The sequence below is a fragment of the Petaurus breviceps genome, unplaced genomic scaffold, assembly GCF_028583685.1.
Source record: "Petaurus breviceps papuanus isolate PSGF00001 unplaced genomic scaffold, PetGlider_PUasm1.0 226, whole genome shotgun sequence".
Lineage (NCBI taxonomy): Eukaryota > Metazoa > Chordata > Mammalia > Diprotodontia > Petauridae > Petaurus > Petaurus breviceps.
Window position 1 is genome coordinate 9,413,311 of NW_027185890.1, and position 27,634 is coordinate 9,440,944.

The 27,634-nt window shown below is 37.9% G+C and overlaps 1 pseudogene; it reads left to right on the top strand.

Annotated features, from left to right (window-relative positions):
• The window catches only part of LOC138166822 (uncharacterized), an 83,833-nt pseudogene that overhangs the window by 43,215 nt on the left and 12,984 nt on the right, over positions 1–27,634 (top strand).

Below are 27,634 nucleotides of genomic sequence, written 5' to 3' on the forward strand. Positions count from 1 at the left end.
GAGGACAATTGGGTTTAAGTAACTTGCCCAAGGTCACACGGCTAGGTTTTTTGTTTGTGTGTGTTAAGTATCTGAGGTCAGATTCAAACTCAGGTCCTCCTGACTCCAGGGCCAGCACTCTACTCACTGCACCACCTAGTTGTCCCTCTCTTTTACATTCTAAGCCACGACATTCATAAACCCATTCAGGTAGAAAGAAATAAAATCTAGACACATCAAAGGGAAATATCAACTAAATGTAAAAGTAATCGCCGATTAGTTAGAGCAGTATTTGCTCAGAGTTTTAATGATAATGAAAGAATAAAAGAGGAATCTGTGAAGCAAGGAGAAAAAGAGCAGGAGATCTGTTTTGGACATGTTGAATTTGAAGTACTTGTGGGAGGTGAAGAATGTCAAAGAAATCAGTGAAAAAAAAGTGAAGAAAGGCCGAGTAGTAGTACCAGATTTCAAACTATATTTGAAAGTAGTAATCATCAAAACAATCTCATATTGGTTAAGATGAGAGTGGTAGGTTAGGGTTCAGTGGAATAGATTAGGTACACAATACAAGGTAGTAGACAGTCATAGTAATTTAGAGTTTGATAAACCCAAAGATCCAAGCTTTATAAGCAAGAACTCATCATTGGACAAAAATTGCTGGGAAAATTAGAAAGCAGTTTAGCAGAAATTACACATAGACAAACATCTCAGATATGTCCCAAGTTAAGGTGAAAATGAATAAATCTAAGGGTGATATAAGTAAATTAGGGGAGCATGAACAAATGTATGGATAAGGGAAGTTTATGACTGAAAAAGAGATAGAGGGAATCAAAGGAAACAAAATGGATAACTTTGATTACATGAAAGTAAAAGGTTTTTGCACAAAGGAAACGAATGCAGCCAAAATTAGAAGAAAAACAGGAAACTGGAGGGAGGTGATTTTACAGCAAGATTCTCCGATAAAGGCCTCATTTCCCAAATACATAGGGAACTGAACCAAATTTATAAAAATAAGAGCCATTCCCCAGTTGATAAATGGTCAAAAGAGTATGAACAGGCAGTTTTCAGAAGAAGAAATCAACTATCAATATTTACATGAAAAAATGCTCTAAATCACTTACTGATTAGAAAAATGAAAATTAAAACAATTCTGATATACCACCTAACACCTATGAGATTGACTAACGTGACAGAAAAGGAGTGTGAAGAATGTTAGAGGGGATGGAAAAATTGGAACACTAATACATTCTTGATGGAGTTGTGAACTAGACCAATCATTCTAGAGAACAATTCAGATCTATGCCCAAAGGGCTACAAAACTGTGCATAACCTTTGACCCAGCAATACCACAACTAGGTCCTCCCAAATCCCAAAGAGATCAAAGAAAATGGAAAAGGACCTATTTGTATAAAATATTTATAGTGGATCCTTTTGTGATGGCAAAGATTTGGAAATCAAAAGAATGTCCATCAATTGGAGAATGATTGAACAAGTTGTGGCACATGTTGTGATGGAATACTATTGTGTTATAAAAAATGATGAGCAGGATGTTTTCAGAAAAACCTGGGAAGATTATATGAACTCACTGCAAGGTGAACTTAGCAGAACCAGGAGAACACTGTTCACAGAACAATATTATAAAGATGATCAGTTTTGAAAGACTTAGCTAAGCCTCTGAGATGCAGTTTCAACTTGGGTCCTCCCCATTACAGGTCAGGCACCCTATTTACTATGCCACTGAGCTGCCTAATTATTGCCCTGGTTAAGTGACTTAACCTTTCTATGCCTCAGTTTCCTCATTTGTAAAATAGGGATAACTATAGCACCTAGCTCCAAGGGTTGTTTTGAGGATCTAATGAAATTATATTTGTAAAATGCTTTGCAAGCCTTAAAATGCTATTTAAATGCTAGTTATATTATTATTATTATCATCATCATCACCATTATTATTATTCTTGTAGGTTGGGGGGAACAGAGGCTCAAGAAAGTTAACTGACTTTCCTAAGCCTCACAATCTAGTACTCTTTCTATCATATAATATAATCTCCAAAAACACCAACTACTGTGATCATTTATTCTTCATTCTCTACCTTTGCTTGTTTTTTCTTGTCAAAGTAGATCATATTTCTAATTGTATTTATTTATTTTTTTTAAAGCAATTGGGGTTAAGAAACTTGCTCAAGGTTACACGGCCAGTTATTTCTGGGTGTGGTGCTGAGTATCTGAACCCGGATTTGATCCAGGTCATCCCGACACTGGAGCCGGTGCTCTTACTCACTGAGCCACCTGGCCACTCCCTCTAATTGTATTTAATAATAATTTTCTACTTTCATCTAGAAAACATATAAAAAGGCTGTGGGTAGGTGAGAAAAGGTTTATTTCTTTGAAATTTCACAATCCTTCCTCTTCCAATAGTGTGGTAAGTTCCTAGTAGTTACTTATTTCCATTCTTTATTTGAATAAATTATTGAGTCCAAGTCTAATCAGTATCCAGGCTTGAAGGAAGGACCAAAGCACATGGGTCCAGTCAACCTGCTATATCATATTTTCTAGCTACTCTACAAATCCCTAGATCCATAAACATAAACAACCAAGATAATACTGAAACACTTGAAAGTTTGATGTTAGTTAATAAATATTTATTAAGCACCTACTATATGCCAGACATTATTCTAAGCACTGAGGATACGAAAAAAGGCAAAAAATGGTCCCTTCCCTCAAGAAGCTTACAATCTAATGGAGGAAGACAATATGCAAAAGGAAGCAAAAAGGGAGGTGAGGGAGAAGGTACCCAGATGTAGAAAGAGAAGGGGTTCTCTAAGACCATTGTTTCTAAAGAACTTGGCTCCACAGTAAGACAAGAGAGGGTTAGACCTAGAAATTTACATATTGAATAATCAAGTATGAGGTTTAGACTGGACACGTAAATGAAGCTATAATAGATCACATTTCTATAGCACTTTATAAATTGCCTTCTTCACAACAAATGTGTGAGATAAATAAAGCAAATATTTATATCCCCATTCAAGAAATGAGGATACTAAGATGCATTAAAGTTAAATGACTTCCCCAAATCATGTGTCCAGAAAGAGGCAGCGTTAGTATGTGAATTCAAGTCTACTGACCTCTAATCCAGCTTTTTCCTCCAATGCACACTATATGATCTCTAAGTCCTGATATTGGAGGAGCTCAACCATAGGCTATATGAAGAGAAAATCAGAGGGTCAAGTTTAGAGTCTTGAATAATATCCACAAGGAGGAGAGGCCAGGAAAGAGAAAGAAAGGTAGGGAGCAGAACCAAATAGATGTAATGCAAAAATGAGAAGACAGTGTAAAATGCTACTGAGAGGAATATAGGAGAATTAAGATTAAAAAAGTCTATTGTATTTGATCATTGGTGATCTTCAAGATAGCATTTTCATTAGTGTGATAGAAAAAAAAAAACAATTTTGCAAGAGGATGGGTGGGGTCAGGAATATGCTATTATATTACTGTTCAGAGTTAGGTTGGTGAGCATTTAGATCTCTGAAAATCTGGAAGAGTATCAGAGGGAAGGGAGGCCATGTTGTTGCTATTCTCTGAGCACTAAAGGTAAAGTTATTCTTTATCTTCTTATATTCATTCATCCATTCAACAAATATTTACTGAGTACCTACTATATGCTAAACATTTTAGGGGGCCATAGAGGAATAAGACAAGATTTCTGCCTTCAAAGAGCTCATAGTCTAGTAGGGCAGATAGAAGGATGCCAGTAACTCATGCAAGACAGAAAATGGTGCCATGAGACAGATACCAAGTACTATGGGATTGCCTTCAGAGATGTCATCTAGTTAAGGAGAAGGGGACATCTGATAAGCATAGGAGGAGGGGTAAGGATTTGGTGGAGGTAGCAAAAAAGCCATTCCAATTAAAGGAAGAAATAATAAAGATCAAAATAATTTAGATATACACACATATAAGCTAAACTTTATATGAACTTAATCCACATTAACCCATTCATTTTTTTTATATTGAGATGGAAGTTTTAAGAGGGCTGTTCAGGTTTTTTTTTAGAAAGTACCATGAAGACCATTCCATATGGACAGAGACATATTTCCTTTTAGTGTTTCATTCAATTTAATGAGTATTTACTTAGTACTAACTATATGTTCAGAACTATGGCACTTCGTATATTTAGTGATTCTCTATCAATAATAAGATCAGCTCTTTAAAATGAAAGGAAAATAGATAACCGAGATAATTTTAATAAACATTTTCAGGTAATGAAAATATCATCAAGACCACAATATCATTTCTATGTAAACAATCTGTAAAGATATTCAAAGGGTAGGTTTTCTTGCCAGAATTATCCAATTACCTGAATTTAGAACATACTATTTCTAATATCTTATTTTTATGTAATTCTTTTTTTTTTTTCTTTTTGGAGGGCAATTGGGATTAAGTAACTTGCCCAAGGTCACACAGCTATTTGTGTGTGTGTGTGTGTGTGTGTGTGTGTGTGTGTGTGTGTTAAGTGTCTGAGGCCGGATCTGAACTCAGGTCCTCCTGGCTCCAGGGCCGGCACTCTACTCACTGCGCCACCTAGCTACCCCTATGTAATTCTTTTTTTTTTTTTTTTTTAAAGCAATAGGGGTTAAGTAACTTGCTCAAGGTTACACGGCCAGTTATTTCTGGGTGTGGTGCTGAGTATCTGAGCCTGGATTTGATCCAGGTCATCCCGACACTGGAGCCGGTGCTCTTACTCACTGAGCCACCTGGCCGCCCCTAAGCAATTGGGGTTAAGTAACTGCTCAAGGTTACACGGCCAGGTGTTTCTGGGTGGGTGCTAAGTGTCTGAGCCCAGGATTCGATCTCCAGGTCTTTTCAACACTGGAGCCAGTGCTCTTACTTGCTGTGCTACCTGGCCGCCCCTGCCTATGTAATTCTTAAAATACATTCTCATTTACCCTCCTTACAACCTTGTGAGGTAGATAGGTAAAGAATCATCTCCATTTTACAGATGGGGAATTTGAGGCTAAGTGATTTGCCCAGGGTCACACATAACTAGCAGCTGAATAAATATATTCTGATTCCAAGATGGCACATTTCTCATGGGCTCATTTTTAAAACAAATCTCCTTACTCATAATCAGAATTGCCAAATGCCTAATAATACTGAAAATAAGCACAGTTCCTTAACCCATAGGGAACTTTAAAAAACTTTTTTTTCATATATAATTTGCTTCAAAGAGAAGTCCTTTTTGTATACATTTGCTGAAACTTTTGTTATCTAGATTGTAATAACTTGCAATATTGTTACCATAACAAACTTACATGGCTTTGTTTTTGTTTGTTCTTTTGTTTTGTTTTTGTTTACGTCTTTTGTTTCAGGTGGCCATAGCAAGACATTCAGGTTGGCAAATAGCACATATTTATGTGGGGTAAGTTCTCTACCCTTATATATTAATGAGAAATTGCTTTGTTTCTAATTGAAAGCAAGGTTAATGAGATTAACAATTAGTCCTACATTACTCAATTCTACTTATTCCACTCAATCCTCAACTCCCTTAACAATAATATGCCTCTCAAAATTCCCTAACCTCCTGCTTCCCTAAATCTTGTTATTCAAAGCTCTCACTGTAGGCACAGAACCTTTTCTCACAGCTTCTATCTCTATCTCAGTCCGATTCCTTCCCAGGTACTATCCATCCCTCTCCCCATTGCTGCTTACATTCTCTCCCACGTTCTTTGGAATTCATGTTGTAAATAAATACTTCCACATCATATAACTTTTCTTTTTACATTCTCTCCTTGAATTAACTAAAAACTGTCTTTTCCTTTGAGGGCATCCCATGCCTAAAAATTCTGCTATTCATTTTCCCTTTCACTGTGACTCATCATTGCCTCTTCTAGACATCATCTGCCATCATCACTCAGTCTCTTCCCCCCCTCAAGGTTCATATCATCATTATATCACTTTGTCTGTACATCAATCATGGATTGCTAAAAGTCCAGGCCACTATCCTGCCTTCCTTAATGAGTTTTTATCCCGTTTCCTTTCAATGCTGTCTGCTACCGTCATCCTCAGAGATTTGAAGAGACCCTTGTGCCATTCTGGCCTCACAGTTCCTCAGCCTTCTCAGTTCTTATGATGCCTATCTTCACTATGCTTTACGCAAAGGGTTGGATCAGCAACACCTTTGATGAATGGGATTGCTCTACTATGAAGGTTTTGAGCTCTGGAATTCGATTCTGAGCTTGTCCTTCTACCTCTCTCATTTCTTACTGCCTATTGAAATTGCTCTTTGCCTTCATCACAGCTTCTGGTCCTTTGAGTTCTTCTTTTTCTTTCCAGTCCATTACCCCCAGTGCTACTCCACTTGACTCCCTCTCTTAGCACTGACTCCATGATCAACCATTTTAGTTATTCACTTGCTGCAACCCTAGAACCCTCTGCTACTGTTCTTACCCTATTTATATTAAACCCTTGGTATAATTCATACCATCCATCTTCTTTCCCCCTGTTTCTAGGACATAGAGCATTACTCCCTTCCTCCCCCCCCCCAAATTAATCAAACTGTACTGATTGAGCCCACTATGAATACATGCTAACCCTTCTCAGCTAGGCCCTCCTTGAAACATGACAAGCAGGTTATTTATCTATGACTGACCCTTTCTCTATTGCCTTCCCTACAGTAATTGTTCCAAAACTCCTCCACTCTCCTCAACCTTCTTTATACTCTCAAAAGATGATACTAACTCCTGAAGAGATTGAGGTCTTCTGATGTGAACTCCCTCATTTCCACTCAAAACTTCTATGACTTCACTCATCTTCTCTTTTCTTCTTATTTCAGTAGAAGAGATTACTCTCATTCTTGAAAAGGCTAATTCTTTTAGTTGTGTCCTTGATTCTACTTCTTATCTTGTTTTTACATCCATTGTACTGTAAGCTCCTTGAGGGCAGGGACTATGGCCTTTTTTTTTTTTTTTTAAGCAATTGGGGTTAAGTAACTTGCTCAAGGTTACACGGCCAGTTATTTCTGGGTGTGGTGCTGAGTGTCTGAGCCCGGGATTCGATCTCCAGGTCGTCCCAACACTGGAACCGGTGCTCTTACTTGCTGAGCCACCTGGCCGCCCCTGACTATGGCTTCTTTTTAAAAATTTCTCACACTTAGAACAGTGCCATCGTAAGGACTTAATCAACGTTTTATTGATTGATTAATATTCTCAAGCATGGTACCTCCCATCTAATAAATACTTAATAAATGTTTAATTTGATTTATTGTTTTTTCATTTTGGCCTTCAGGTTATCTCATCATTCATGTGGTCCAGTGTCTGTTTGGTGTGATGATCATGTATGGTTTGGTTTTGCCAGTAATCCACAACCAAGGACTGGAAATGCTGAAAGGTTTGGGCATTGAAATGAAAGTTACTGAGGTTTCTTTTTTTTTTTTTTAAGCAATTGGGTTTAAGTAACTTGCTCAAGGTTACACAGCCAGTTATTTCTTTGTGTGGTGCTAAGTATCTGAGCCCGGATTCAATCCCCAGGTCATCTCGACACTGGGGCTGGTGCTTATACTCGCTTAGCCACCTGGCCACCCCTAAGCAATTGGGGTTAAGTAACTTGCTCAAGGTTACACGGCCAGGTGTTTCTGGGTGGATGCTAAGTGTCTGAGCCCGGATTCAATTCCCCAGGTCATCCCAACACTGGGGCCGGTGCTGTTACTCGCTGTGCTACCTGGCTGCCCCTACTGAGGTTTCTTCTTAATACATTGACATGAGTGATTTTATTTTTAAATTATTTTGAAGTACTTCCCTATCTTTATAACTTCAACCTCAGCATGTTGGACAATGTTCTTGGTTCTAACTCAATTATTAAAGGATGACAAGAGAATCAGGCAATTCTCCAAGTCATTTTCCCTTAGCTGATTTTAGTGGGTGAGGTATATAGGATTTGTTGTAATCAACCATGGAACTATTTTTTCCCTAAAACTTCATCATCATCATCAATATAGCTAGGATTTATACGGCACCTATGTGCCAGGCACTGTGCTAAGTACTTTATAAATATTATTTCACTGGATCCTAACAATAACCCTACAAGGTAGATGCTATTATTATCTCTATTTAACAGTAGAAGAAACTGAGAAGTTAAGTGAATTCCTCAGCATCACACAGCTAGTTAGTGTCAGATCAAACTCAAACTTGGGTCTTCTAACTTCCAGGCCCAGGTGCTTGATCCATTAGATATTCTATTATGTATGGTTTAGTATGATAAAATGGTTTACTATGATTTTTCCTGATTGCCTCTTTTTAAGATGTTGTTGTTTTCATTTTTAGATTTAGTGCATTTTTCTCTCCACAACCCTTGTTAAGTCCAAAGAGGACTCAAGGGAGAATAGGCCACCAAGACCTTGAAGGTCTTCTATATAGCACAACTGAGAATCTGACCCACTAAACAGCAGACTGCTTTTTAAAACCATGACACCTTTTTTCCTTTCTTTGAGTCAGACCATCTCTATTGTTGTGGGATTTTTTTCAGTAATATGAATAAATATTTTTCATAAGATAACTGTCATACAATCTAGAATAGATCTAAATGAGTTTTAATTTTAAGAGAACAAATATAAGAAGCTATGAGGAAACACAGCATAAAGGGTTCGTATTCAACAGTGGAGTTTGACAAATGTTTATCATTAACTACCTACCACAATAAAGGTACCTTAATGGTCATTAAGGATAAAAAGATAAGAAGTAACATAATCCATGCCCTTGGGGAGCATACAATATGATATAGGAGATAAAAATTTATTTGTACAAAGTATTATACAAGGAATACTGTGATAAGGGCAAAGGAAGATCTAGACATGTCAGTCTAGGAAAATATGAAGGCCAGTCACTTTCAGCTGGAGGAAATGCTTTATGGAAGTAGTGGTGCTTGAAAAGAAGGATTACAACAGGAAGAAATGAGGGGAAAAGGTGCATTACAAGCATGGAGGATGGCCACTATAACACCCTGGAATCAGGAAATAATTAGTAGCCTCATTCAGCTGAACCTAGCATGAACCTACTATGTATCAAGCATTGTACCAAGTACTAGGGATACAAGTACAAAGGATGAAATATCTTCTACTCACAACGAGCTTCCAATGCCAGGAAGACAATATATTTGTTTTAAATCTCAAAACATTTGCTAAGCACCTACTATGTGTACTGGGCTAAGACCTGGGGATACGAAGAAAGGCAAAAATAAACTAATGGGAAAGACAAAATGAAAACAAAAGTGTACAAACAAGATACATATAGGATAAGTTGGAAACAATCAGTAGAGGGAAGGTACTAGAATTAAGTATCTTTGAAAAATAATAAACCATGGACAGTATGGTCCACAAGGTCCCAAAGAGTTGGTCATGACTGAATAACTGAACAGTAACAACAAGAATTAATTGATGTCAGGAAAAGTTTATCATAGAAGATGGGATTTTACTTGGGACCTGAAGAAGTCTACCCCCTAGAGTTAGTGGCAGGGGGAAAATATTAAGTTCAGATTTAGATGTGTTGGGTTTAAGATTTCTATGAGACATCTGATTTGAGATATCCAAGAGGCTGTTGGACATATGAATCTGGATTTTAGGAGACAGAGTAGGTCTAGATAAGTAGATCTGAGAATCATCATCATAAAGATGATAATTGAAACCATGGAAAACTGATGAAATGACCAGGTAAAATCCTATAAAAGGAAAAGAGAAAAAGGCCCAGTTCAGAGCCCTGGGAGACATACAAGTTTAGCAGGCATGACCAAGATGAAGATCCAGAAAAGAAAACAAAAGGAGCAGACAGGTAGGAAGATAAAGTAGTGTTATGAAACCTATAAAGAAGAGGGTATCAATGGAAAGAGTATTATTGGCAGAGTCAAAGACTACAGAGAAGTCAGGAAGGATGGAAGAAAGGCCAATAGATTTGGCAATTAGGAGATGACTGGTAAAGAGGACAGTTTTGGTTGAATGATGAAGTCAGAAGTCAGACTTAGAATTAAAAAAGAAAGTGAGAGGAAAGGAAATGGAGATGCCTATTGCAGATAGCCTTAGAAGTTAGCTACAAAGTGAGAAGAGATATAGGGCAATAACTAATAGGAATGGATGGAACAAGTAAGAGTTTTTGAAGATTAAGGAGACATGGGCATGCTTTCAGGCAGTAGGAAAGAAACTAGTAGACAAAGAGATATTTAAGTTAAGTGAGAGGGTGGGACTATTCCTATTCATAAGGAATTTACATTCTCATTTAAGGTATTTTCTATCTATATTCTCCATATATTCAGTATGTGTGTATTTATGTAAATGTTGTCTCCCCTACCCGTGTTTCCCCGATAATAAGACACTGTCTTATTAATTTCTTTGGACAGAAAAACACCAGAGGGCTTATTTTCAGGGGAGGGCTTATTTTAATGAACATTGACAGCAATTTTAATAAACAGGTAAATGTGAACAAAAAAAATGTACCTTTATTCAATAAGCAAATCACTGGGGAAGAACAGGATGACGCGCTCACTGCTGCAGCTCTGATTGGATGCAGCTCAGAGCACAGCGTGCATTTCATCGGGGAGGGGGTGGGGACGGTGCATACAGAGGGTACCGTAATGTAGTGTGTAGCGCAGGGGATCACCTTCACTACAGTAGCAATCTCAATAGGGCTTATTTTCGGGGGAGGGCTTATTTTCGGGATAGGTCTTATTATCGGGGAAACACGGTATTAGAATGTTAGCTTTTGGGGGGAAGGATTTGTTTTTGCTTTTTCTTTGTATCTTCAGTGCTTAGTATAGAGCCTGGAACATAGTCATCACTTAATAAGTTTGCAAATTGATTGATCTTGATGGCCAAAATAATACAGACAGTGAAGAAGGAAGCAAGATTTGAACCCAAGTCCTCTGGCTCCAAAACCAGTGACCTTTCTAGTGTGCCCAGTGAGTTTTCCAGTTTGCCACCCTCCTCCTCTTCCTTCTTTTTGCCCTTCTCTTTCTTCTCCTCTTCCTCTTCCTTTTCTTCCTCCTTCATCTTCATTTATTTGGCATTTTGTGGTTTTCAAAGCACTTTTCTTATATAATATCATTTTATCCTCACAACATCCTTGGGAAGTTGGTGCTAGTATTACTCCCATTTTACAGATGAGGGTCATATAACTATTAAGTGTCTGAGGGGAATTTGAAATCAGATCTTCCTGACTCCATATCCAGTGCTCCATCCAACATGCCACTCCCTTGCTCAAAACCCTCCCTGCCCTTTTTCCATATAGGATATAATGCCAATTTCTCAGCCTAGAAATTAAAGCCCTTCACAATCTGGTTTCACCTTGCTTTCTGGTTTTATTTCACACTATTCTCTTTCAGACTTCTTCTTATGTCTGTCATAGTTATTCAGTTGTTCTAGTCATGTCCAACTCTTTTTGATCCCATTTAGGGTTTTCTTTGCAAAGATACTAGGGTGGTTTTCAATTTCCTTCTCCAGCTCATTTTACAGATGAGGAAACTGAGGTAAACAGGGATAAGTGACTTGCTCAGGGTCATACAACAAGTAAGTATCTAAAGCTGGATAGCTGGATTTGAACTCAGGAAGATGACCCTTCCTGACGTCAGGCTCTATCTGCTGCACCACCTATTTGCCCCTGATATGGTTGGTGTATCCTGACAAACTGCCCTTCGCCAAATTCAGCATTCCACTTCCCCCTGTCGTACCTTGCTGTTCCTCCATGCATAGAATGTCCTCACTCCTCACACCTCTGCCTCTTAGAATCCTTATTTTCAAGACTCAATTTAGATGTCATGTCCTATTATAAGTCACATATCACCTTCTCTGGTTATTAGTGCCCTCCTCCAACTCCTTTGCATTTACTTCCCTGGTGACATATTGTATCTCTCTGCTCTCCCCCTCCAAGTAAGATGTAGGCATCTTTAGAGCAGGGACAATGTTTTGTTTCAGTCACTGTAACCCCATTAAACAATTGGTACAGTGTTGAATGAATGTTGGTTGAACTGAATAAAGTGAGGTTTCTTGTATATTTGACCCCCAGATGGAAGATAAATATAAGATAATTATGAAAAATGAAAGACTCACTTTTGAACTCTCCTATTTTCAGGAAAGCATTTCACAACTTCAATTATTTTCTGTTTTTCTACAATGTGTTTCTGGTCCTGGGAGCTTGTTTGCTCAGACTATTTGTCAGTTGTATCCTGGGAACCTGGTAAATAGTATGCATAGACAGGACTATCATGTACAATGGTTATGAAGCTGCAGATATGGGTAAGTGTCCTTTGCCCCCAGTTTGCAACAATGCAGTAATAGCAATATTATGCCAATGATGAACTGTGAAGGATTAAGTTATTCTGATCAAAAACAATGATCCAAGAGGACACATGATGAAAAATGCTACCCACCTCCAGAGAGAGAACTGATGAACTCTTGAGTACAGACTGAAGCAAACTTTTTTCACTTCATTTTTATTGTTTGTGTATGTGTATTTTATTTTGCAACATGGTTAATGTGGAAATATGTTTTGCATGACTTCACATATATAATTGATATTTCTTGTCTTCTCAAGGGGTAAAAGGGAGGAAAAAATTTGGAATTCATATTTTCAAAAAATAAATGTTAAAAATTTTCAAAACTGTACTTGTAATTTAATGAAAGATAAAATATATTTTAAATATATACATAAATATAAATTTAAAATATATATATTTTTAAGCAATCGGGGTTAAGTAACTTGCTCGAGGTTATACGGCCAGTTATTTCTGGGTGTGGTGCTGAGTATCTGAGCCCAGATTTGATCCCCAGGTCATCCTGACACTGGAGCCGGTACTCTTACTTGCTGAGCCACCTGGCCGCCCCTAAGCAATTGGGGTTAAGTAACTTGTTCAAGGTTACACAGCTAGGTGTTTCTGGGTGGGTGCTAAGTGTCTGAGCCTGGGATTCGATCTCCAGATCATCCCGACACTGGAGCCGGTGCTCTTACTCACTGTGCTACCTGGCTGCCCCTTAAAATATATTTTTAAAAGTTTAGCTAACAAGTATATTGCTAACTAGTTACAAGGTTATAATCATTGTTAGTAAAGAAGTAGATTGTTTGAAAATGTGTCTGTGAATAGTTTTGAAAACAAAACTATATCAGAAAGGACTTCAAAATGTTTCAGCCAGTAGCTAGTCAAAGCAAAGACTTGAGATCCATCTGGAGGCAACAAAGGAGAACTACAGGTACATGGAAATCAGCCCCATTTGGAGTTTTCTTGGCAAAGTAACAGAATAGTTTGCATTTCTTTCTCCAGCTCATTTTACAGATGCGAAAACTGAAGCAAGTGAAGTTAAGTGACCTTTCCCAGGGTTACACAGCTAGTAAATCTCCTAGGCCATATTTGAGCTTACAAGGTTGAGTCTTCCTGACTTCAGGCCCAACACTCTATCCACTATACCACCTAGCTACCCCTGGTATATTGGTATGCCCTGACAAACTTACCCTTGCCTTAGTGTTCTATTTCCCATTGTTATACAGAAATAGACCCTGGCACATCAGTCAAGCAAAGAGCTGATACATTTCTGGGGTCTAAGACATCCTTTTCTTGGATCCTTTTGACTCTAGGATTCCAAGCCTGGATTGGCATGCTGTTTGTGGCCCATTACCATACCAACCCTGTACTGGTTGGTTTCTACCATATCTTGCTAATGGGCAAAATTGAGAGGAAACTACAGAAATCTACCCCCTACTGGTACTTAAATCATTCATTTGGTAAATAATTTTTATTCTTTAATATCTACCATGGTAACTAGGGAATGAAATTCCCAGCAACTGACCCATTGTGACTTGCCACAGTGGTTTCTGAAAACAAATAGGTTTTTCTTTGCAAATTAAAAAGACCTCTCTTTTATTTCTTTTTATCATAGGTCCCAGAGTTTCAGTAAAGTCCAGAACAAGATGGTTCTTGCTGTATACTCTTTTAAAAAACCCCAGGCTTACCTTGCTCAGAAAGCTTCTAAATCAGCCTTGGGTATCAGGATTGCTATGTGGACAAATTCTGTTGCCGTGCTATAAAACTGAATTGACACTGGAATTATTGGACAGAGGACAATACATCAGCTTTCTGGAGTTTTCCAAGAGAGAGCTCAGAATGGCGGGATGTTACCAGACCACATGCAACTGGATTATCTCTGGTGAAAGCAAGGGCTGCAACTGGCTATAATCTTTCATGATGACTATATTTGACCAAGTGGTTAAGAAATTCAATACTATTTCATCACATTAAAAATCTAAAGGAATTTTGAGTAGTTAAACCCTGTTTAAAAATTACTTTTGACTATGTGGGTAATGATGTAACTTTGAGGGCTCAAACAATATCAGGAATTTTTTTTTTTGTCAGTGACTATTAACAATGAAATGGGTTCCTAAAGTGGTAGACTCTCCTTTAATTGGGTTGAATTCTTCTCTGAGAAGTGTGACCATGCCCCAGGACAGAGTCCTGGTGTTACCTGACAAAATTCCATGAAGTCCATGGATTCTATTACTTTATTTGTAAAGCACTTAACTTGGTATCTGGCACATAGTTAGGAACATAATAAATGCTTCTTCCTTTCCCTTATCTCTCATAACATACACATACTCAGATGGTATAAAATTTACCTTTCATTTCTTTTTTTTATCAAGTAGGTGATTTGGATACTTTACTCTTAAAATAAGTAGCTTGAGGGCTGCTAAAAAGTTGCTTTGGAAAAGGGAACATCACATCACTGTTATTATCACAATTGATAAGACAATTGCCCTTTGGGACAAGAAATCAGTAGTTGTTATAATACAACTAACCTAATGAAGGCACCAGCCTCTCTCCAACCCCCTGGTGGCTTTTTTGTCCTTTGTTCTCGCAGAGGACCAAAATAACATATTATGCTAGAGTCAAGTTTCAGTGTGTCTGATTGTGGCTGATTCGACCAAAAGGAGCTCGGAATGCTCTACCACAGGTTGGGCACAAATAGTCCCTGTGAACAATTGGAGGGAATACTCCAAATTTGCACATCCTGCGTTTCCTTTGAGCTGTTTCAATTCTGCTTTGCTCATAGAGCACAGCACCTTCTCTGAAGAGGACACATCATGCTAGGCGGTTCTGCGCCAGTGTCTCCCATTTCACATAGTCAATTTCAAAGTTCTTAAGAGAGACCTTGATAGTGTCCCTGTATGGCTTCTTCTGACCACCATGTGAACACTTGCCCTGTGTGAGTTTTCCATAAAACAGTCTTCCTGGCAATTGTACATTTTGCATTCAAACATGGTCAGCCTATCGGAGCTGCACTCTCTGAAGTTTTGAATGCTTAGCAGTTTAGTTCGAGTAAGGACCTCAGTGTCTGGTACCTTATCTGACCAGGTGATTTTCAGAATCAATTCAAATGGAAGTTATTTAGTTTCCTTGGAAGATGCACTAGCTAGTAGACTATCCAGGTTTCACAGGCATACAACGATGTCAGCACCACAGCTCTGTAGACCTTCAATTTGCTAGTCAGTCTATACCTCTTCTCTCCCATACTTTCCTTCCAAGTCTCCCAAACACTGAGCTTGCTCTGGCAATGCACACGTCAACCTCATTATCAAGGTGTACATCACTGGAATTATACTACCAAGGTAAGTCAACTTATCCGTAGCATTTAGAATGTCTCCATTTGCTGTAACTGATGGTTACATATATGGATAGTGTGGAGCTAGCTGTTGGAGCACCTGTGTTTTCTTGCTGTTAATTGTTAGGTCAACATTAGTACAAACATCAGAGAACTGATCCATACTTTGTTGCATCTCAGCTTCAGAGGCATAAGGAATTTGTAGAAAGAAGCAAGGAAATTTCAGATCTCTGGACTGGAATATTGGAAGATCTAGGTGAGACCTCTTTAGGTAGCTCTGAAGTTGTGATGTTCTTGGATGGGTTTCCTTGTATTTCTGTTTTCCTCTGAGTTATGTGTCCCTGGGAGAAATCATGTGCACCAAACTGTGAAAACTCCCTGAGTTTTAACAAAAAAACTGCAAAACACAAAATGCTGCTCCCTCTTGGTGCTCTTCTTGTTTGTCTATAGTGAGTTCATTTGGGGATATTGAAATAAGGAAGAAGATACAGGCCTTTGGCTTTCTGCTGCTGAGGTTTATTTAAATGAGGATATGTAGTCAGAGGAAGAACACCCACACAGAGGTGTCCCAGCAGATGCTTGATGTGCAGCTGCCCAAGTCATGGGTTTTCTGTCCCATGGAGCACACACAGCCATGCTGAGGTCTGATCAGGCCTGGAATGTCACTGGGCTCCTTCCACAGGCATCTTTTATTAGCTTATGTTACTTATCCTTGAGCTAAGCCTGACCAATTGTAGTGGCTTTTGAGGCTGGCAGCTTAGTTTTCAGACATGGGCTATTATAGTCTGCATCCTTGAAGGTTTACATAAGCAAATTAAAGACCAAGAGGAGGAGTTTATGTAAGGGGGACATCCAGGGACATCTCTGAGACGAGCCCATGCTTGGGCCTGCTACTCTGTTGGTCCACTCATCCTTAGCCTCTTCTGATGGATCATCATCCAGGTTCTGTCTCCCTAACCATGGGTTATAACTAAGGTGCTGTCCTGGACACCCTTCTCTCTGTCTCTGTCCATCTCTGTCTCTGCCTTTCTGTGGCTCTCTCTGTGTCTGTCTGTCTGTCTCTCCCCCTTCCCTTCCTCTCACGCAGTCAACATTTCTATGGAGTGAGGCTGATGACTGTGCAGTCCTGCCTCACTTATATCCAATTCACATGCAAGTCAAGACATCACCCTCATGATGTCATTGGTCCTCTTTGAGAATGAAGGGCAAACAACAACAAAGATTCTGCATGAAGTAACTACACAGAGAGAAGGACTTCCAGAGGAGGGGCTGTGAGTTATACTTTGCCATACAGACCATCATGGAGAATTCAGAGGCAAGGAGCTTCCCTCACCTGAATCAACTTGGATTGTCCTCAATGTCTTATTGAATATTACCCTCCTACTATGAATAAGTAAATCTCCTTTTGTTAACTATTAAATGACCTACTAGTTTTTTCCCACTCAATTCCAGTATTGATCATAAAATCTCAGGTGATTAATCTGTATCAGGTCCAGCCCAAGCAATAAATGTTATCTCCCTCCATTGACATGTCTTCTTAGTGGAGATAGTCCAAGGTAAAATTAGTGATAAAGACCAAAGGAGTCAAATATGCTATCAAACCAGATTAAAATATAATTGGGAAATATTTAGCAAGATAAATAAAAAAGCAGTGGAACATAGATCATGTTAATATGTGTCTTTCCAAGTCAATATATGACCTGAAGGGAACCTTCTGTTTGGTTTTGTGGTTGCCATTTCTATTTGATTTTGATAACATTGATGAAGATAGGTGGTCTTTGACAAATGTAGTAAAATAATCAGCTGGCTTCATATAAGAACCACACAACCGTGAAGGAAAAATTGGAACATTAGTAGAAAGAAGTGGAGACAGTACACAACCCCAACATTACTAAGCTGTACTAGAGGGCAGGGGTCATGACTGCAGCATACCAGATAAATAGCCAGGTTGCAGAACAGCTCTATCTAAAGGTGCTTCTTCTAGACCCAACATTGAAGAAATGGACTAAATACACTGGAAGAGAGAGATTCCACGCAAGTCTTCAAAAATTGAAAAATTAAAATTTGTAGCCAAGGCAAGTGGCAGGTTAAAAATAGCATTTCAGCTACTGTGTATAATTAGGCAATCTGAACACTTGAAAGCAGGCTGAGAAAGAGAAATGAACAACATTGCACTTTTTCAGTACTGCATACATGTAGAAATGCAATTCTTGTTCTGGAGAATAAAATCTATTTGAAATGGACATCAAAAAAAAGGATAGAAGCTCTCTGAGGTCAGGAGCTGTCTTCCTTTTTTATTTGCATCACCAGAACTTGCCAGAGTTTTCAGCACATAGCAATCACTTAATGAATGCCCTTTCATTCAAACTTATGTCCAAGGATTACTGGTAGAATATGGACCATAAGGAGACCTAAGGGAAGTTACCTTTTGATTCTTCAGTTGTACACTCCTTACAGAGACATAGCAAGTATACCTGAAAGTAATAAGTAAAGTGTTTAGTCAACCTGTTAGGTATGTGGAATTCAACATCATATTTCCATTCTGATAATAATCCAGACAAGGATCTATTTTAATTCATTAAGAATACAAATATATGTATATTTTTAAAAATTGATCCAGGTCTTCAGTCCCAAAGGAATAGAGTTCCTGTCCTTATGATTCTGAGAGAACATTTCAGTGCTACGTGTGTTATTTGGGTAACTGGGGTGAAGGGAAGAAGGCATAAAAATAGGCCTAATTCTATTTTGCTCCTAAATTTCCTTGGTTCCCTTTTATTGAAAAAAAAAATGCTACATCCTAGATTAACATTTATGGGTTCCATCAATAAATTCAAGTAAAATAATATTCTGCAGATAAATTAATTGGGGGAATTCTGGAATAATTGACCTTGAAGGAGCTCTCTAATTATGCAAATCTATGATTAAAGTTCATCATCCTCACCTGGACAGTTCTTGGAATATTGTGACTAATCCTAATTTTTCCATGTGGCAGTTTTCACAACAATCCATAAGTATTAATACCGTTAGCTAGAATCCCTCTAGGGCATCTAGGTGGCACAGTGAATAGAGTGATGGGACTGGAGTTAGGAAGACCCTGACTTCAAATCCAGCCTTAGATATTTACTGATCCTGGGCAAATCACTTAATCCTGTTTCCTCATCTGTAAAATGAGCTGGAGAAGGAAATGACAAACCACTCTGGCATGTGTACCAAGAAAACCCTAAAAGGGGATATGAAGAGTCAGACAAGACTGAAAAACAACTAAACAACCTAACAAAAACAAAGAATCCCTCTAAAAGAACAATCCCATCCATCCTCCAATTCTACAATTTTGTACTTTCTGTTCTCCATACCTAGAATGCCCTACTCCTTCCTCACCTCTACCTCTTCAAATCCCTGGTTCCATTTCAGACTCATCTCAAACACTGCCTTTTCAAGAAATCTTTCCCAGTTCCCCCCAGACAGTAAGGCATGCCCCTCTCGAAACTATCTTGTCCTCATACACTCATTTGTATATATGTTTTCAGATGCATTAAAATAATCCCTTAATGGTAGGGACTATTTCACTATTGTCTGTATCAACAGCTGTTATAACAGTGCTTGATACATGCTCTGATTGTCTGAAAGCTATGTCATCAGAGTGCAAGCTCTGCCAAATTCTATGTACTGGAAAGGATGAGGATGGTCCCCGGAAGTGACCAAGACAGTTTTCTAAGGATAATCTATGTAACTATAGAAAGACACATCCCCACTCAAAAGCCTGATCACCTACTGATGAAATTCTTTTTGCCCATGGCAACCTATGAAACAAAGAAAAAGAAGAAATGGCCATTAGTCCTGATGTCTCCTCCTGCCACTACATGATGGTCACAAAGGCTGAGAAAAGAGGTAGAGGAAGCTAAGTATCAGAGTTTTTAGACTATCAATAAGTAAAGCTCAGTGTTTTTATGTAACTCTGACCAGTCTTACTCTAAAAGCAAGATTAATGTTATATAATGATGAAAAAAGGAAGCATATAACTAAAGGAACCAAATTATATCTAGCTTGATGTTCTTGCTATAAATGAAACCAAAAAAAAGAAATTATTAAAAACAAAACAAAACAACTCTTTGGGGAGGCAAAGAAAGGCATTGATGAAGTGGATTTTATTGTACACTCAAAGACAAGTAGAAACATTATTTCACAGGACACTTAATCATCATATATTGATAAATAATGTACTGTAACAATAAGAATTTGCAGAAAGAATACCATGTAAATAATGATGACACACACAGAATGAGTCACTGAAGACAAAGAAGTAAATAGTTTTATGAAGAACTTTATGAGACCCCCCAAATTAAGTCAACATACACTCTGATATGTTGTGATTTTATTGTAAAGGTAAAAAGAGATGAAGATGGAGATGGTATGAGATATAAAGATGTAGATGTAAACAGATATAGATATGAAAGCATCATACAGGAAGAAGAGTGAGAAAATTCAAAGATAAGGATTATATAGGAGCCCCAGGCCTCTATGTCATGAACACTGTTTTTGATAAAAAGAACTGATAGATATGAGAATAGATTTTAACAGATAAGACTTCTGTTTGATGTAGAATTATCCCTGAGTTAGTTGTCTGTATACAGTTACACTATCAATTTATTTGAGCTGAGATCAGAATGTGACTTTTTAAAAAAAGGAAGAAGAGTAGTAGTGAAAAAATATATGGAAGACAATTTAACAGCCCTGAGCAATCAATTGACATTAAAATATAGGAAAATGACAACAGAAATGGCATTGACATCAACTACTGTAATTTTATACAAAAGTTTTAAATCTGTGCAGCTTCAAGACCACAAAGAGGAGACAACCAAAAGATCTCATAAACTGCTTTAGCCAGTCATCTGATTTATTTGTCACAGGGAGAAAGATGTTGTCAAAAGCAACACCAGATTATAATATAAACTCAATTGTAAAATCTTAGTAGGAAGATAATGGTTACAGATAGAATCATTTAAAACATAGAGAAATAGTGGAGGGGAAAACCAGTTTAAAGAAAACTTACTAAAACATCCAACTAAGCAACACCATTGCAAGGGTACTTAAGGATGAAAATTGAAGGAAAACTGTAGAGTAAAAATGGAAAATATTTGCAAAAATTAATATGAGACTGTTTTCTCCATCAAGTATACTGTAATCACCCCATTTGAATCACACTACTACAGTCCTAGATGTGCTTTTAGAAGAGGTAAATTGGTACTAAAGGGAAGAAAAAAAGGTAAAGCAAGGGGACTGGACAAAATTATTTAAGGTGATCTGTGTTTGATGTGACAGTTATGAAGCACTGAGGGAATGATGTACAAGATATCTGAAGGAGGAGAACATACTAAAGTTGCATAAAATATATTGAGCTTATTATTTATGGGAAAAGGGAACCAACACATCAATAACTACAGCCTATATGCCTACTCTCCCATGTATACAAAATCTTTATGAGTCATTTATATACAAATCAAGGGCATTCTCAATGAGAGTACTGATAGGAAACAAGGAGGCTTTCACAAGTGATATTCAACAATGGACCACATCTTTGCCAATGTTGATAATATTAACATCACACTGCATTTATTGTTTGTTTACTATGAAAAAGTATTTGATTCAACAAAAGAAAACAGCATGTTAAAGCCTTCCATCTATAAATCAAAATTATTCAATATTTCTTGAAAATATATTTTTTAAAACTTGTTCAGGAGAAGCAAGGTGGTAGAGTGGATAAAACACCAGCCTTGGAGTTATGGAGTGCTGAGTTCAAATCCAGTCTCAGATACTTACTAGCTGTGTGACCCTGGGTAAGTCACTTAAGTGCAATTGCTAAAAAATAAACAAAATAAAAATAAAACCTTGTTTGACACTTCTGTAATGATAAGTATAAGGCAAGGAATAAACTAGGGAAATTTATGCTCACCAAAGGTTTTTCAACTGTGATAGAACAGATCCATCAGAGGCCTGGGGATGGCAAGCTCCTCCAGATGGTTCTTTTCGTGGATGACATTGTGCATCAAACCCCTGGACACTAGAAAGTCTCCTGGAGATCCGTATGTGCTCAAAAGAGTTTGGTTGGACCTAATGCTGATGTTTCAACGTTGATTGTCCAGATCATAACATGCATTTGGATGAAGGCCTTATGGAGCTTGTCCATCAGTACCCCGTGTTTCCCCGATAATAAGACACTGTCTTATTATATTTTTGGACAGAAAAACACCAGAGGGCTTATTTTCAGGGGAGGGCTTATTTTAATGAACATTGACAGCAATTTTAATAAACAGGTAAATGTGAACAAAAAAATGTACCTTTATTCAATAATGAATTCAATAAATAACAGGATGACGCGCTCACTGCTGCAGCTCTTATTGGATGCAGCTCGGAGCGCGGCGTGCATTTCACCCGGGGGGGGTGCATACAGAGGATACCATAATGTAGCGTGTAGCACAGGGGATCACCTTCACTACAGTAGCAATCTCAATAGGGCTTATTTTCGGGGGAGGGCTCATTTTAGAGGAATCTTACACAGTAAGGGGAGGGCTTATTTTTGGGATAGGTCTTATTATCGGGAAACACGGGTATGTATATCTAAGACAGACAGACAGATGGGCAATGAGTTGGGTCCAGAGCTGTACCTCAGGGAAAGAAGGGCCTTTGGGAAACTGTAATGCTCTTTTACTGACCTAAAGCTTCCCAAGAAAGGAGAGGCCCATCCTTTTTAATACCAATTACCTTTGCTATATAACACTAAGACATGGACTATGGCTGTCTCTGTATACCTCAAAATGAATTTCACACAGATGACAACAAAGAGGTTCGTAGTGGATGTGTGCAGACTATCACATATAACCAATGAGGGGAACTCCAAAAAAGAATAGGAATAAAAGGAATTATATAATACAAAGAAGACATGGGTTTGTCACAGGGTGAGAGAAAAGGAGATAAACAGGTGGACATCCAGAGAAACCTACTGGTGACATGATCTTGAAATGTCAGGGAAAAGTGAAAAAGGTCTCTGGGATGACAGACTTATGGGAGGAGATGGGAAAAACATAATGTGAGATGGATAGGCCTGGATAAGTTGTAATCAAAACTGTTTGAGGGGATTTTGAAATAGATGAGATCACAGATCTGTTTCAGTATCTGAGTAGTTGAAATCTATCTACTTAGTTCAGGAGTTCCTAATTTTCAAACATATCAATACCTGTCAATAGGAATCTCTAAGAAGGATTATTTTCTCATACAACTTCCCTAAGACTACAAAGGAACATGGATTTCAGTTGAATGCCCAGAAAAGCTTTTTGGTACCATCACACAAGTGTTTTCTGATGTGAAACAATCAGGGAAAGTCTTGTATTCTAAAGTACATGTTATACTATGTATACATATATACACATTAATAAACACAGACATATTTATGTGTGTACACATTAAATATATGAATATACACATATATTGTGTATGTGTGTATGTGTATATATATGTGTGTGTATATATACTTTTTTTACCTTGCCAGATGGTTTGGGGAAGTATTTTCCCCTCTTTTATGTCCAGCTCCATGCAGATCAAATGATTATTACCACTATGTGAAAACTCTCAATTTTAGATCCTAGGACAATCGAGATACCTGATCAACTCTCATAATATTGCTCCAAATGCCTCACTGAGAAACTAGGTTATTTCATATGTCATAAACCAACTACTCTGGGCAAGTCACTTTGTCTCTCAGAGTTTGCTTCCTCCCTTCTAAAAATAGTCATAAGAATAATTGTCCCACTTCATAATCATTGTGCTGATTACACAAGATAATTAATGTAAAGCAATTTATAAGTCACACTGTGATACATAAATGTCAAATCTTATTATTCCAGTCTCACTTAGCCAAAGTATTCTCTTTAATAAACAGTTATGATAGTGACAAACTTCCCAACTTCACCTCCTATCCACTGATGGGGATTATATAACTAGAGACCAATGTACCTCACAGCTCCCAAAAGTTTAATGATCACCTCTCTCTAAGTGATTCCCAGATCTATACATTATTTATTGCTTATCTATCTTGTGAACTCTAGTTCTGTTATTACCAACTGCCTAATGCACATTTCAAGCTGATTATTCTATACACACCACAACATACCCTATAAGAGAACTCATTATCTTTTCCCCAGAGCATAACTCTTCCGAACTTTCTTCTTTCCACTGAGGGCACCGCCATTTTTGTATAGTTTGCATTTCTCCCCTCCTCTCCAGTCACACTGCCACAACCCTAGTTCAGACCTTCAACACTTCTTTCCTGTACTATTGCAGTAGCATCTTAAATAGACTCATAGCTTCTAGTTTCTTCTCTCTCCAATCCTCCACATAATTGCCAAAATGACTTTCCTAAAGCAAAAGTCTAACTATGCCATTTCCCAACTCAATAAATTCTAGTGGCTTCTTCCTATGACCCATAGGACCAAATAGAAACTCCTCTGTCTGGCATTTAAAACCCTTAACTCCTTGGCTTGAATCTACCTGCCCAAACTCATTATACATTATGCCTTCACACATCCAGCATTTCACACACACACACACACACACACACACACACACACACCTCTAGTTTTCTTTAGCCTTTTTGTTTCAATTACTTTTCTACCATCATTTACTCAGAGATACTCTTACAGCACCAACTTTTGTCATACCACGTGATTAATCAGGATTAATCACTTTAGTTAGCAAGGCCTATAGAGGATACCATCAATAGGAGGGATTTACTAAGAGCAGATGGACCACCTGACTGATCAGATCCTTACAGGAAAGGAAAGAAGTAAGAAGGGATCATTAATCCTAATGAAATTGCTGTCAACCTTATTATCTTTATTTCTTCTCTAAAATGGTTAGTAAGCAGATGAATTTGTAGTTTCCATTTGTTTACCTACACTAAATTGAAATAGCCCTATTCTCCAGGGGGTTGTTTGTAAAGAAAGAATCATTTGGAAATCTTTTAAATTTCTGATTTATTTATACAGTACTAAAATAATTCAGCTAGGCCTATGAAGAAGGTTATATAAACCGTGCAAGATAAATTAATGCTTTTTTAAACATATATTGAAAAGTCAGAAAGGCTATGAAACTCTGTCAGTAAGAAGTACAGGTGTGAGAACTAATGTAGAACCTATCAACTCATTGACTCTTTCCTAATTCTGCCACCCACAGTCATCGTGTAATTCATTGGCAACAGGACTTGAAATTCAATTAGTGATTGTTTATTTGCTTCATCTGCCAATGATAAAGTTTCAATTCCTACTCACCCCCAAACTGTATATATATATATATATCATGAGAAGGCCAAAGTAGTTCCAGCAGCTATATTCTCAGGATTGTCACTAGGTAAGTGGGGAGAATTAAAGATGCTGTGCTGAATAGTTTAGTCTTTTAATTCAGTGGGGATGTTCTCCCCTATACAGGAATACTACTCTCCTTTTAAGGAAATATATGAAGGAAAAAGAGTTGTTATGTGGCTATTATAATAGGGCTGGGTAGAGAATGTTTAAGTTTATTTGAAATGGCATATTTGTTGTTCAGTGAAAAGTTTTTATAGTGTACAAGCAAAGACTAGAAGAGTGAAATTGCAGTTCAGAACATAAGAAATGGATGAAGAACTAAACTATGATAATAATAAAAATGGAATGCTCCTGATAAATGAGCCTTCTCTCCTTGAAGGAAAAGATCTTATAACTTGGTCTCAAACTGTATGAATAGTTTGCACAAAAAACAATACTTTCTTTTGTATCAAACTGATTTCCAGCTAAACGTTTCTCTGTACCCATTATCGTTTTGAATTAGTTAACTTTCCATTATGTTAAATTTAGAGTTGGGTGTTTTTGTAGGAGCATGCTTTATAGAAGGTGACTGACAAGGCCCCCAAAACTGAGGAAAATCTCAAGCACCCTTTATAATCCCAAGTCACTGGAAGAGGACCAGAGCCACAGGTCAAGGGAGTGCTTGGGATTAAATATTATATGTCTTGGTGCATATAGTGACAGATCAGTTAGCTCTGTCAATGTATAATCAGAACTACATATTACTTAAGGCCTAGAGACTGACCTACTAACTCATGTACTTGGATTCTATTTCTTCCCTCCCCCAACTAGATGTGATGGAGGAAGGGGATGATAATGGTGACAGTGACAAGTGTATAGCTCTTCAGGGTTTGCAGATAGCTTACATATATCATGATGTTTGATCCTTCCAACAAGCTCTTGAGCATGGTACTATTATCCCTGTTTCACAGATGGAGAAATAAAGGCTGGAAGGTACCACTTCTTAATTTCTTTCCTAGGAGAAAGCCAATTCCTCAACTTTTTTAAAGTATAAAATTCTAGCATCTTAGACTCTATAAGAAATCATCTCATCTAAGAAAATTCAGATCTGAGTTCCAGAGGATATGTCTTTGAACTGTAATTGGCTGCTTATAAGACTGGGGATTTGAGTGAAAATAGGCAGTTCTAAGTTGGCCATTCAGCTCTGCTCAGGTGTTTCACAGAAGTTATGTAAGATCCGATTTGTAAGTGGTCTGTGGTAATACTAATTCCTTTGGAAATGAACTAAACTTCTAAAAAGTCAGTGATGCCTAAGTGAAGAGAAAACATGGGGCTACACAATTTCTAGTATTGCAGTAGATGCAGGCTTTTTCCCTTTCAAGCTTGCCATCTCACTGACTTGACTTAACACAGCACTAACCTCCTTAGAGTCACTGTAATTGTTCTCCTAACCCTTTATTGGTCTACTCTATCCTTACACAAGCTCTGAACTGCTGCCCTCCTTCCATACAGTCCTTTTGAAAGTAAGCTGCTATTTCTCAGGACTATTTGCATACTCAGAGGACAAGGAGATATCACTAACATAAATTCATATTAAGTTTTTTTGTATTGCTATTTCAGGCAAGGGGGAAGAATTCTTGGACTAAGAATGGGGACAGGTTTCCTTGTATCTTTCTAGATCCATATGAACTTTCCCTCTTCCTCTGACCTCCAAATAAACACCCTCAGACCCCAACTTGCAATATTGTGGCACCTAATATTGATATGTACATGTATAAATGCCAGATAAAAGGGCTAGGGAAATATTGGGAAGGCACAGGGAGAGGAGGTAAAAGTTATCCTTGAAACAAGGCCCAAAGAATAAGAGGGACAACAACCAGCATTATATCCTTCTTAAGATATTGGTAGGTTTCTTCCTCACCTCCCTCTTTTTGGCCAACACCTAAAAGTTTGGATCATTTGCTCTCACTCCTAGATAGCTTGGATAATTTTCTTACTCTTTACATATGCTAATTTCACTTGGTCCTCAAAAATCCTGTGTACTAGATAGTAAAAGTATTTATCCCCCATCTTACAGATAAAGAAAGAAATTTGTTGTCCAGTCATTTTTCCATCATGCCTGATTCATTGGGACCCCCTATGGGGATTTCTTGGCAAAGATAATGGAGTGGTTTGCCATTTTCTTCTCCAGTCCATTTTACAGATGAGGAAACTGAGGCCAACAAGGTTAGGTGACTTGCCCAGGGTCACACAGCTAGGAAGTATCTGAGGCTGGATTTGAACTTGGATCTTACTGACTCCAGGCCTGATGCTCTATCCACTGCACCACCTAAGCACGTACTACATTATTAAAAGTACCTGCCCAATATTATAGCTGTTCCAGAACACAGAATCAAATCCAGGTGTTCTAACTGCTCATCACCCATATTCTTCAGCTAAGATGGAATTCCCCAGAGAATTTCCAGCCAATATAATGTAATCTCTCTTTGAGATTCATGTAATTACTCATATTTTCTTTTTAGATTGGAATGAGAAGAAAAATGGACGGGTATCACTTTAGCCATATCACTACTACTGGCATAAAGGAGGCTTGCATGGACTATACATCTACTACTAGCAAAGAGACTCTCCATCTTGCAGAAACCAGAACAAGCCCATCACAGATGGAGAAGACTATCTCTGATATGCTTGATGATGCAAA